The following is a 12091-nucleotide window of genomic DNA, read 5'->3' on the forward strand; positions in this document are numbered from 1 at the left end:
ACCACGTCATCCTGTTCTAGCAGCTTGTTTTAATTTTTAAATGGCGCTGTCACAGCGTATTAAGATAAGAATACGAAATAAGAATGCGCCAAGGAAAATTATTTCACTTTTTTTGAATAAATGAGGCGATCTATCAACTTTTGTTGGATTTATCAGGAGTGTGTATGAAAGGACTCGATGTTTATTTATGAGAATAATAAAATCAGGAGAGATTGGAGAAGGTTTACATTTTTGGGACTGAGATTTTTCGGGTGATGAGAGCTGTGTAAATTTTTAAAGCTGCAATGCAGTGGCAGGAAATTTCACACTTTAGACAGGTGAACGCGAATTGGTGACAAGCCAAGGGAAGTATCAGAAATTCTTGCCATTTAAACATATAATTTACTCAAAACGGAAAATTAACGTTAATCGATCAAGTTAAACTAACTATAATGTAACTATAAGTGTGTTAGAATTTTTTTTAAGAGACTAAAAAGCTAAAAAAAATAAAAAATGGTATACAAAAAAAAATAAAAAAAAAGGATCAAAATTCTGGAAACGAAAAAGTGATACTTTAAAAAACCATAGAACTATAACATTAAAAAATTGGAAAACTGAAATTATAAGATTGTGAAACAACAAAAAACTTAAAAAATTAGGTAATAAATATGAAATATCAGAAATTAAGAAACTAATAAGCTGAAATACTGACAATAAAACATAAAACTGTGTGGTTGAAAAATTCTTGCGATAAATGAGACACCAGTGAACCGGTTTTAGATCCGGTCTTTCTCACAGAACGGATACGAATAAAATTCTGCAAAGTTTTTGAAACAATTTTATTTTTTTTGTCGATAACACACTTTTTATAAATTGAATACACAAAAACTAAGAATTCTAAAAATGTAGGACTTTTACAATGTCGGTTCAGAAAAATAATTACAATTATAATAATATTAAATAATTTTTTTTTAATTAAAATTAAAAATTGGCGAACACTGCAATTTTGATACTTTTACTTAAATAATTTTTTATTCCAAAATCAAGAAAAATTATAAGATACATAAATTATTTAAAATAAAAAAAATTAAAAGTCTAAACACTGACAAAGGAACTTTAACGTTGAGAAACTAGAAACACAAAAAACTAAAAAATATTGAGACTGGAATTTTGAAGAACTAAGCGACTGAAAAACTGAGAAACTGAAAAAACTATTGATCTGGTAAAGAAAAGCACTAACAAATTGAAACGTTAGATTCTGAATCAAAAACCAATACAGTAGGAGACTGAAAAGCTAAAAACTTAAAAACTGGAATAAAAAGAAAACTAAAGAACGAACAGGCAAATTTTTTCAAGCAACTTAATTACTAAATATATTTTTTATATTTATTTTTTTTAGTAACTGTAATAACTCTGCATAATTTTGGTAGCTTAGGTTTAACTAAGTTTGGCCAAATCAGAAATTTAAATTTAGTTTTTTAGACTTTATTAGATTTCGTCGTACTGTGTTGTTATAACTCGAAATAATTAAATTTATTTCATATTTTTAGATTTTTTTATTTATAGTCAAGTTTGGCAGTATTTGAGTTAAGTTGCCGTTTTTTTCTAGAATCTTAAGCTAAGAATAAAAATCTAACTAGATTTTGCAATTGCTAGAAATTGTTATAAATGTGGACGAGCATTTATTTAAACTCGGCCACGGTCTAATAACACTACTTGCTTTATTAGCACGTGTGTTTTTTATTAAAAAATATTGCAGTTATGAAAGTGTACGAAGCACAATAACTAAAAATGCTTTTTACAATGTTTTTGTTATCCTTTGTCTGTTGCTACTTTCTGCTGAAATTAGAATACTGGAATTACAAAATTGCATTTTATTAAGTTTTTGAAACGTCGAAAAATAGGGCAAAACAGAAAGAACACGTTATTAACTCCTGGCATTCTTCTTCCTCGTAATAAAATACTGTGTGAAATTAAACTTACCAGAACATTACACCTGTTGCGTTGGCTCGCCTGCTGTCAGAATAATCTCGTTTCTCCAGCTAAAACCGTCTTACGTAATTTTTGTTACTCTCAAATGAAGACGTTTTAAAACACTTCTTTTACAACAACCCGGCATTGGAACTCCATAATAAAGTTTAATTTAATCCATCCAGCGAGAGGCTAAATTAACTCAGCGAACATTCTTCATTTTTAAATTGAGAGCTTCGCCCGTGTGAGCTTTTAGGAGTTAATAAATTTAAAATCAAGATATACTTTATTGAAAACCGGCCGTAAAATCGGTTTTATCAGCCCATAACCCCAACTTTACACCGAAAACAATGTTAAGCTTTTAAAAACAAGCAAACTTTCTCGTAAAAACCCGCTCGAAGACAACCGCAACTTGCCATAAATTAGCGTAATCCCTCTCGGCGCCTAATTGCAGATGTAGAAGAAGTCTCTCGCTAATCCCGCTGCCAACGATCCGATTTGCGCGCGAGGCGAATAAACAAGAGCTTAATCAGCTAATGAGCTCCGTTTCGAAAAAGCGCCAAAAATCCGGAAAATGTCGCGCGCACTGCGCAGGTAACATGCGCCCTGAAACTTGAGTTTCAGGTTTGAAATGGGCCGAGTTTCAGTGTCGTCGCAAACGCGAATCATGTTCGATGTGCCGCTGAAAAAGTCACGCGAAGTCGCGTGTGCTGGTGCTGAAGCTGAAACGATGTGAAAATGTGCCGACTTGCAGCCAGGGGCTGACCCTGGACCACGGCCGGAAGGTCGGTCAATTTTTCTTGACAAAAATAATAAAATCACACGCAGTCAGACTTGCCCAAGTTTGCAAAGTTTCGGTTTTAATTAAAATTTCGGGTTGTTTGCATTTTTGCGACTTTGTTTGCAATTAGGCCGATCGAATATCGGGCCTGAATGATTTCCATTTCTCTCCATCTGCGATATTTGTCTTTGGAAGTTTTCGGGTGCTTCATTACTGGGAGAGTTCGGAGGGAATATTGGATTCTCGGTGTGATATCCTGCGAGTAAATAATGTTTATGCAGCGCCTGAATGTTGTTATTCTTTCGCCAGAATCGGCGTTAATAAATGATTATCGTTTTAACTAACGCCCAATTAAGAATTTGCTCGAATAATGAGAAGCTCCAAGGGAAGCGGAATTCATAAAATCTTCAGCGCTTTCGATATTTCTTTGGAAAATAAATATTGGCAGTCTGTCTGCTCCAGAGAAATTTAATCAACGAAAACTCGGAATTAATAAAGAGGATTGTGGACGGGTTAGAGGGTTTCGAACATCGGAAATTATTTCATAATATTGTTAAATAAACTTTTTTTATTTTCGGCCCAATGTCGCTCTGTTTACACTGCATTGTTGATTCCACTAAAGCTGAAAAGAGAAAGTAATCAAAAAGCAATTTTACGTTTAATCGCAAATTTCGCCCGAAAATAATTCCTCGAGTTAAGAAAGGAAATTAATTAGATTTTTTGTACAATCCCAAGCGCAAGTATAAATATTTATTTTTTTATTTATTTATTTTAGATTTACCATTCTTTACCAAAATTAACATAGTTTACCATAACAGAGAATATTAAAGAACAAATTTACATTTATGCATGTAATGTTTTAGTATAAATTATGTTTGCAATAAACTACTGCCAGTTAGAGCGAGCATAAGTGGCCAAAACAGCCAGATCATTCGGTTAAATTCCAAACAATAATTTTACAAATTTCAAAAATGGTGGATGCGCCGGGACAAAATCCCACTAACTGTACTTTTATGAATATCGTATTACAAATAAAAACACAAAAGCCATAGAATTAAAACCGTGCGAGCTTTTAACATTTTTATTAAAAAGTTCTCCATCTGCTCAATTGTAGATTTATCTTGCTCGAATCAGCACTTAAAACCTCCAACTTTATTCTGCTGAGCCTAATACACTTTTCATGTAAAGTTTTGTGTACTGAGCTTAATTCGGCTTAAGCCTGTTCAATTTTTGCACAAGTTTTGAAATTATGTACTATACTAAATTAATCAATTTGTTGAAAAACGCCAGTGAAGCGTTCGAATTTTTCGCCCGACTCTCGGGTAATCAAATATGCACCGCTGAAAAACTTCAGGCATTAATTAAAAGCACATTATTGTATTTTACGACTGTCATTAAGTTTCGATTGGACCCGAGTTTAACTTTGGAATAGTGTTTGTGATTCGTGCGGCGCGACGTCTTCATCAAGACCGTTTTATAGTTTACGGTAATGACTAAACATGTGTTAAGCTTCAAGTTGGTAATTTGCCGGTTTTACAACTTGGAGGCCGTTAAAATTTTTTCGCCCGGATCTGTGCAGTGTCTGATGAAAAAATGAGCCTCTCCCGGGCGGTTTTAATATTAAATTTTCGTATCGGGGCAAAAGGAATGATTCGTTTAAAGCATTGGAATGAAAATTGTTCTTTGAAATCAAGTCAATCCGAGACTGCTGGAAGTAATTACATTGGCTGCAGAATTTTTGAAATATTGGGACAGGCCTCCACTTGCAATTTGTTTAAATTAGTTTTACGACCCGGTTCCGGGCCGAACCACTCAACTTAATAAAAATTTAAATGACTAATTCGCGTCTGATGGCCGCTATTGATCACACTTCGGACTTTAAAATAGAAAAAACTCAATTAAATCTATGTGCTGGCTAATATAAAAACAATTTTGTATTTATTTTACTTGGCAATGTTAATTGAAACTACAGTTAGAAACGTATTTAGAAATATTTATTTTCAGTGTTTCATGTACATTTTAAACACCAGAATAATAGTGAACTCTCCAGAAATTTACACAAACCTACAATTAAAAATTATTTTAGGTCTTGTGGAATCTTTAGAAAAATGTTTAGTACGTTTGGATTTGAAATTATTTATTACGTAAAATATGGTAAAATATAACTACTTGTAGGTTGTGTTTCTAGCAAAAAATTTTTGTTTGGTTTTTTGAAAATAAAATAAAACTTTGATTTTTAACAGAATGCAGGTAACTTAAGGTGGTTAAATCGGCTTTAGTTAAATTTAGTTAAGTTTAATGCACACAGATGTAGATTTAACGTTTTTTTTAAGTTATAACGGTTGATGTAACGTTATTATACGTTAAAATTTACTGCATTGTTGTTTGGTTGTTTATGTTTTTTTAACGTTTATTTTACGTAGTTTAAAAACTATCTTACTTTTTTATTAATTTTTAAGTTTTGAAGCACGTTCTAACTTAAAGTTATATTTACGTAAAAAACAAACGTAAACGTAACCTATCGTATTTATTAGCGTTTGTTTTAAACGTATAATTAACGTTTCAATAAAACGGAATCTGGAACTGTCTATCTTTAATGTAACCTTTTAATTGAAATATAGATAAGCGTCACTGACTGTATAGAAAATTTTTGACAATTATTAGAAAATATAAATTATTTAAAAAATTAAAAACAAAAACGAAAAAAACACCTTTTTTAAATATTATTGATTTTTCGAAAAATAGAAAAAAGTGCAGTTGTTTTGGAAAAGTGCAATTGTTTGGGGAAAATATATGAATAAAAACAACTTTTTCAAAACGCTGTTTGTTGACGTTATTTCTTGGTTTTTTATTTTCTATAATTTTACGTTTGATTTTTGGTTACAAAATTTAATAGTTACCAAAACAAACGTTAATGTTTTACGTTACAAATAACTTTATTTCTGTGGACAATTTTGCGTTGATTTAACGATAAAAGTAACGTTTTTGCAACCTAATTAATGTTTCTTTCTTTACGTTATTTTTACGTTAGTTTGCTTACTGGTATTCAGGTTAGGTTTAAACAAATTGCAAGAAAATATAGTTGTTTGGAATTGAAGTGAATGCGAGTTTAAGGTGTGAGCAAATTATTTGTGTTTATTTAAAGAGTTTAAAGTTGATCAGGTTTTTGGTTGAGCCTTGGGTTCGTCTGTTCGGCTAGTTTTGTTAGTGTTTTATTATCTTGGTGTAAAAACAATTTGAATCGTTTAAGTTTGTCAGTGAAAACAGTTTGTGGGTGTCGGAATGATCCGTTCCTCTAGTGCCCTTTCGCGTCTCATCTTCTCCTCCGAGTAATAAAAAATTCCTCCAACCGTTTCGTCTCATTCCCACGCAATCGAGCGTATGTTATATAATAATATTCCCCCTTATGCATAATGCATGCAAGCCGATTATGCCAATATTAACGTAACTCTAAGCCCCTCCTTGCGGAATAACAGTGACAAGTCGAATAAGGCGTCGCCGAAGAAAACTCTCGTGAGCAAAATCGTCTGTTTTATTACAAGAGAGAATAAAGTTGGGTCTTTTTTATCCTTCAACATTATTTCTTCGAGTTTTATATGATCGCTGGAAGATGTCCTCTCGATAAGGGAATTACAGACTCGCGGGACGTATAATCCATCATAGGGATAGTGCGGCGTGTGGTCTTATCTTTTCCGGGACGTATCTATTCGCCTCGACGTGCCACATTGATTTTTGATAACGATTTCATCGTTCAAAGAAAATTAAATTGCCGTAACAGCTCCTTAACGCCGATACACTGCGTCGATCGCAGATTCAACGGTGTGAAGCGCTTCTTATGGAAATTTTAGCGACGCGAAATGGGAAATTTGCAAATAGTGTTAGTGCGTTTTCAAAGCGAGAATTGCGTTTTTTCGACGCTGGATGAGCGGGGATCAGCGGCAAGCGGAAACACACTTTCCACTTCTAGGGAAATACGGTTTTGGAAAAGGGAACTTCTTTTTATTACGTTCAGCGCAATCATCCCCGGTTTGATTGGAAGAAAATTTAACGAGGATACACCAACGTTCCCAAAAAAAGATTTTAAACAAGAAAAAAATTGACAACGTTTTATTTATTTATAATAACCATCAACTGGCTAAAAAATAAGCATATAAAATAATAATAATAGCAAAATAAAATACTGCGGTAGAATAACAGCACCTTTTAATTTTTCTACAAGTTCATATGATTTAGTTACATTATATGTGAAAATTAAAAAATATTGGCTAGAAATTTCAAAATGTTATAAAACGGTGACATGATGCATGAAACAATAAGTCTTAAAAATTAATTAATTAAATTAAAATTAAATCTTGATCAAGCCATAAATTTTGGTCGTCAAATTATCCTGTTAAAGAAGAAGTTTTTGGCATTTCTTTGGTTTGGTCCAATAATTTTGGACAAAACAGTACTGTTTTAAAAATTTAGAAGCGAATTGAGTATCGCATTTACTACTTTCTGAAATACCACAATATGAATAATTATTTTTACTGAAAAATCTATTTTTAGTTCTGTTTAGCTGAAATTGTTCAAATTGAGACGAGAAGCTGCACTGCAATAACATCGAGTCCTGCGACTAGACTTAATAAATTTCTCCGCATCTTTTATAAATGTTGTGTTGAATAGTCCTTTTGTAGTTATTTTTGTGGTGGCGCCGCCGCCATTTCGCCTTCAATAGCCTTACACCGGCTTTAAATCGTCCATTACCGCCGCCGATGTCGCCCCCGATCCACTAGAAAACTAAATACGATCTGTTGGTTCTCTCAGGCCCGCAATAATCTTTCAGTCGGTGGTGAATGCGACAAATTCATATTTAAAACAGTCGTGACAGTCGTCGGCGAGCGTGTAAAATTTTATTACCAGGTGTTTTCACTAGATTAAAAATAATCCGGAAAAAGTGAAATGCTCGCTAAAAACCCGATTAAAACTTTCCACGTCCAATTAAGGCAGCTGGAGGCATACATGATTAGCTGGTTCTTCGTGGCAAGCGGGCGCTCCTTTTTAACATTCATTGCTATTATCGAGCGTAGAATCAACAAACCCGAAGTATCTTTTTTCGGGGATAATCTCTCGACCGATTTGCTATAATTTACCGGAACGCTCCGGGTTTGCAATTGCGAAAATTTAGTAAACAACCCTCATATCTCTCTCTAATGGGGTTTGAAAAATGACGATGTTTTAAATTCGGTTTTCGCGATCTCGATGCTTTTTTCAGCCTGATGTAGCATTTAAATTTAAATAATTCGCCATCAAATTGTTTCGGCATGAAAGGAGCACTTTGTGGAGGAAAATTTGTATTTAGGAATTTATTAGCTTCCGTTTGGTATTTGCAGTTGCGATTTTTGATTAAAGCGCATATGACGTGACTAAGATGATTTTTAAGTACCATAAAGCTCGCTTTCGAGTGAGTTGTAAAAGGTTTTATTTGACCTTTTCAGGATTTACGTTTAGTAGTGTGTGTAAAGGATCATGATATATTTCAAATGTTGGTTTTACAGTTTTAAGCCCTCCTTTTTTGCAAGTTAACATTCATAAACAGTAACGAGAACGCTTCAAAAGCTTCAACTTAATACCGCTCCCATTTTTCCCGGAATATTCCGTGCACTCCATTCCTACTAATTAAATAATTTCGCCATTCATTCAAACCCGTTTGCAAGTTTTCATCACTACGATAAAAGTTTCATATGATCGCAAAGTTGATGCGTTGGCGTCGAAGAATTTTATTAATGCATTTATGCAGATTCCCGGCTATTTTACATGAGAATACCGAAACGTAATAAAAAAGTTATCACCGAGTGTAGAACCCATGAAATTTTAGTTATCCGCTATTTACGGGAAACCTTAAGAATATCTAAAGCTCTCGTACGCATCTCGAGCTTGTGCGGTTCTTCCATTTTACGTGACTAATTGGGCGGCAAAGTGCTCCCACAGTGGGGGCCTCTTGTACCAACTCGAGGGCTGTTATAGAAAAATACGTCTAGTTTCGTATTGGTTCGAAATTGTCGAGTGAGTGCTCAAATCTGCAATTTCGAGATAAACTCGTCAAACAAAACGAAAGCACCAACTCTGAATGCCAAACGAAACAAAAACACGAAAAATTAATTAATTATAAACCGCTTGGAACCGCGCAAAGTTTTGCATTGCATTAATAATTCCTGCACTAAATGGAAACGAAAACAAGGTTAAATATCAGACTTTTGGTCAAATGACCGCCAAATGACAAAAAATAATAAATTACTTCTAATATTGAAAAAATATTTTACATTTTTGTTCCTCACGTTTAAATTTTTTTTTAAATTAAATCAAAAATTCAAAGTACACCTAAATAACTTAATTTTCTCCCAAAACGAATTATTCCAGCTTTATTTAGTCCATAATAAAGCTTAATTAAACCTCAGCTGACAGTATTGTTACTACAGCAAACTTCAGATCTTGTAACTAAGCTTCAATAAATTACTTTGCTACACGCCATTAAGCAAATAAAAACGACTCAGCAAACAATATGCTGTTTCCCAAATGAACGCAAAGAAGTTCTTTTTAGAAAATTGTGCCCAAAACCAAAAAAAACTCTATTTAATAAGCAACTTACGTTAAAGTAACGTATAGAAAGACACGTCAATGATTGTTGAATAACGTTATTTGAAACGTAAAAAATAACGTTTTTTTAAAGGCTGTTTTTACTGTTTTTTTGTAAATTTTTCAAATTTTTTATATTATTATATTTTATAGTAATTGTCAAAAATGGATGGAAGAGTAATTATTACTATAGTATATATATACTATATACTATAGTATATATTTTCTGAAGTTTCTATACAATTAATTAGTTACGTTTATTTATATTTCGTTTCACGGCGTTTATATAACGTTTAATTAAAAGGTTAACCAAATTGAAACCATATTTAGTTTCTTTGATACGTTAATAATACGGTTAAGACAAACGTTACTAAATACGTTTATTAATAACGTTTAAGTTTTTTACAATTTTTACCTAAAGACAAGTTTAAGTTAAGGCGTACTTTAAACGTTGAAAATAAAAAAAATAAGATGGTTTTTAAACTATGTAACATAAACGTTAAAAAAACGTAATTATATAACCAATTAACAACGTTGTAAATTTTAACGTGTAACGCTAAAAAAACGTAGATCTACGTCTGTGTGCTTGTTGGATATGCTCTTAAAAGGAAACCGTTCATCTTCTCTAGACTCTTCCAAAAATAAAAAAAAATCCTAATAGGTATTTTTTTAATTTTTGCTTTAATGTTACTATCAACAATATCTTTAACTTTACCTTTAATTTTATTTCATTTAAATAAATTTTTATTTCGTTACATTGCAAATAGGCATTTAAAAATAGGAGTTACGATCTGTGATATATAAAACTTTGACAAAAAGTGGATATATTTTGGCACTTTGTGTCGAAACTGTCGCTTCTTTGTCAAAGAGAGCAATAGCCGTTGAATCGTTGCCACGATTTCTCTCTAAACTTACGTAAGACAATTAGTGTAATTGTAGTGCAAAATGGTGAAGGCGCCGAGATAACTATTTAATTTCATTTTCTCACTACTAAAACTCTAAATGCAAACTGTATTACATTTAACAGAAATAGAGAGTCGAGACGAGGATTTTTCAGTATTGTAAAACATTGTATTATTCCAGAAATTTCAATTAAAGCGCCGACAAAATAATTATCACTAATTTGCAACTTGATTACCGGAACGCAGTATTCAAAAAGAAAAATATTTACACAGTTGCAATTATTTATGTAAAATTAAAGCCGGTCCAACAATGCACGCATATGCGGCCGCTTTTGCCCAAATCCCATCGATATCCATTTAGTTTTAAAACATTGCGCGTGTTATATTTTAAAATATTTTTCTTCCATCTAAATGGAATAAAATTAGTACAGCCAAAGGCCATTTATATTTCAAAATCAACATTTACCGAAGCGCTAAACCACGCCAAATCAAAGAAGAAAACACTGCCAGTAATAAATAAATATCAAAAGTTGGGTTTTCCAATAAACTGCAGGAGAAGCTTCATAAATAAAGTGCAGTAAAGCTGGCGGATGCGCCGGCCGTTACTTCCCTCGTCTCGTCATAAAATTCATATATTACGTTAATTCAAAAAACACAAGAAAGCTGGAAAAAAACGCCCGTCCGGCTTCAAGCGATCCAATAAAAATTCCGAATTAAAAATTATTTCGACGAATATAAAATTCAAAGCTTTGTACCCAAATAAATAAAACGTTATGAAAAACAGCCCGGGGCGGTTTGAGCCGTGCATTACTCGGACGATAAATAATTCCAATGAAACTGAATCCGGGTGATGAATAGTCCCGCCTTTGTCTTCCTCTAGGATCAAGGATCGTAAACAGGACGTTTCGATTTGGTTGAAATTTTCGAGGTGCGGCCGTTAATTGCTGTTGTTCTGCGATTCTTTGCACAAGTCTCGATGAAGTCGTTTAATGAAGTGGGTCACGGTTATCAAAATGCGGATTATCAGTGAAAAACACGCCGCGGAAGTAATCGGCGGAAAAAACGTTATTTAATCGTCAGTTTTTCAGCGAGCGATTTCGTGAAAAATCAAACGGGGGTTTAATGAGGCGGACTCGGACGAGATTTATTGTAGAGTCCCGAATTTCAATTAATTTTGAATATTCGGGGATTACATTTTTCATACGCTTGTGTTTGTCATTATTACCGATTCGCGTAAACAAAGCGAGCTAATCCTAGATATAGTGCAATAAATTACGGTCTGATGAATGGATTCAAACGAATTTAAATGGTAATTAAGTGGACAAAAGTCTTTCGGCGGCCGAACAACTCGATTTATTTTCCGATTTTTGCATTAATGGGCTGGCTTTGAGTAATTCTTGCATGCTGTTCGGCAAATTAAAAGCTTTTGCCTGTTTTAAATCGAATCGAAAACTGGGCGATCCCGACTGCAGTGTCTTTAAAACCGGGGCTTTGTGCACTGCTGTTAGCAATCAAAGAAACAAATGACTGCGATTGACCCAATTCTGCAAATTTTGAACTTTGAGCATTAACCATCGATTTCTTCGGCAAACACTGGTCGAAATAAAAACACTCTAACCTGCTGTGACTTTTATTCGTCGGGATTAATCCGACTCTAGTTTTTTCAATTTTATTGAATTCCAAGCTCGCTGTGCTCGCTAACGAGTCTCCGAGTCTACAAGAAACATCATTAATGGCCCGATTACAATTTAAAATAATAGGAGAGTGTTTAAAACAAAGTCATAAAATTTAATCTCTTGCATAAAACTAAGTTAATTAAAGCGCGCGCTCCGAAGGGAGTGCT

General features: G+C 33.3%; 1 protein-coding gene across 1 annotated transcript in view; it reads left to right on the forward strand.

Annotated features, from left to right (window-relative positions):
* The first annotated feature begins 2611 nt into the window (after window positions 1-2611).
* The window catches only part of LOC657495 (protein artichoke), a 48290-nt gene continuing 38810 nt past the window's right edge, over window positions 2612-12091 (forward strand). Inside the window, exon 1 of the mRNA XM_015980557.2 lies at window positions 2612-2735. The gene's annotated coding sequence lies outside the window, so the exon portion shown is untranslated. The remainder of the gene's footprint in view (window positions 2736-12091) is intronic.

The sequence above is a fragment of the Tribolium castaneum genome, chromosome 5, assembly GCF_031307605.1.
Source record: "Tribolium castaneum strain GA2 chromosome 5, icTriCast1.1, whole genome shotgun sequence".
Lineage (NCBI taxonomy): Eukaryota > Metazoa > Arthropoda > Insecta > Coleoptera > Tenebrionidae > Tribolium > Tribolium castaneum.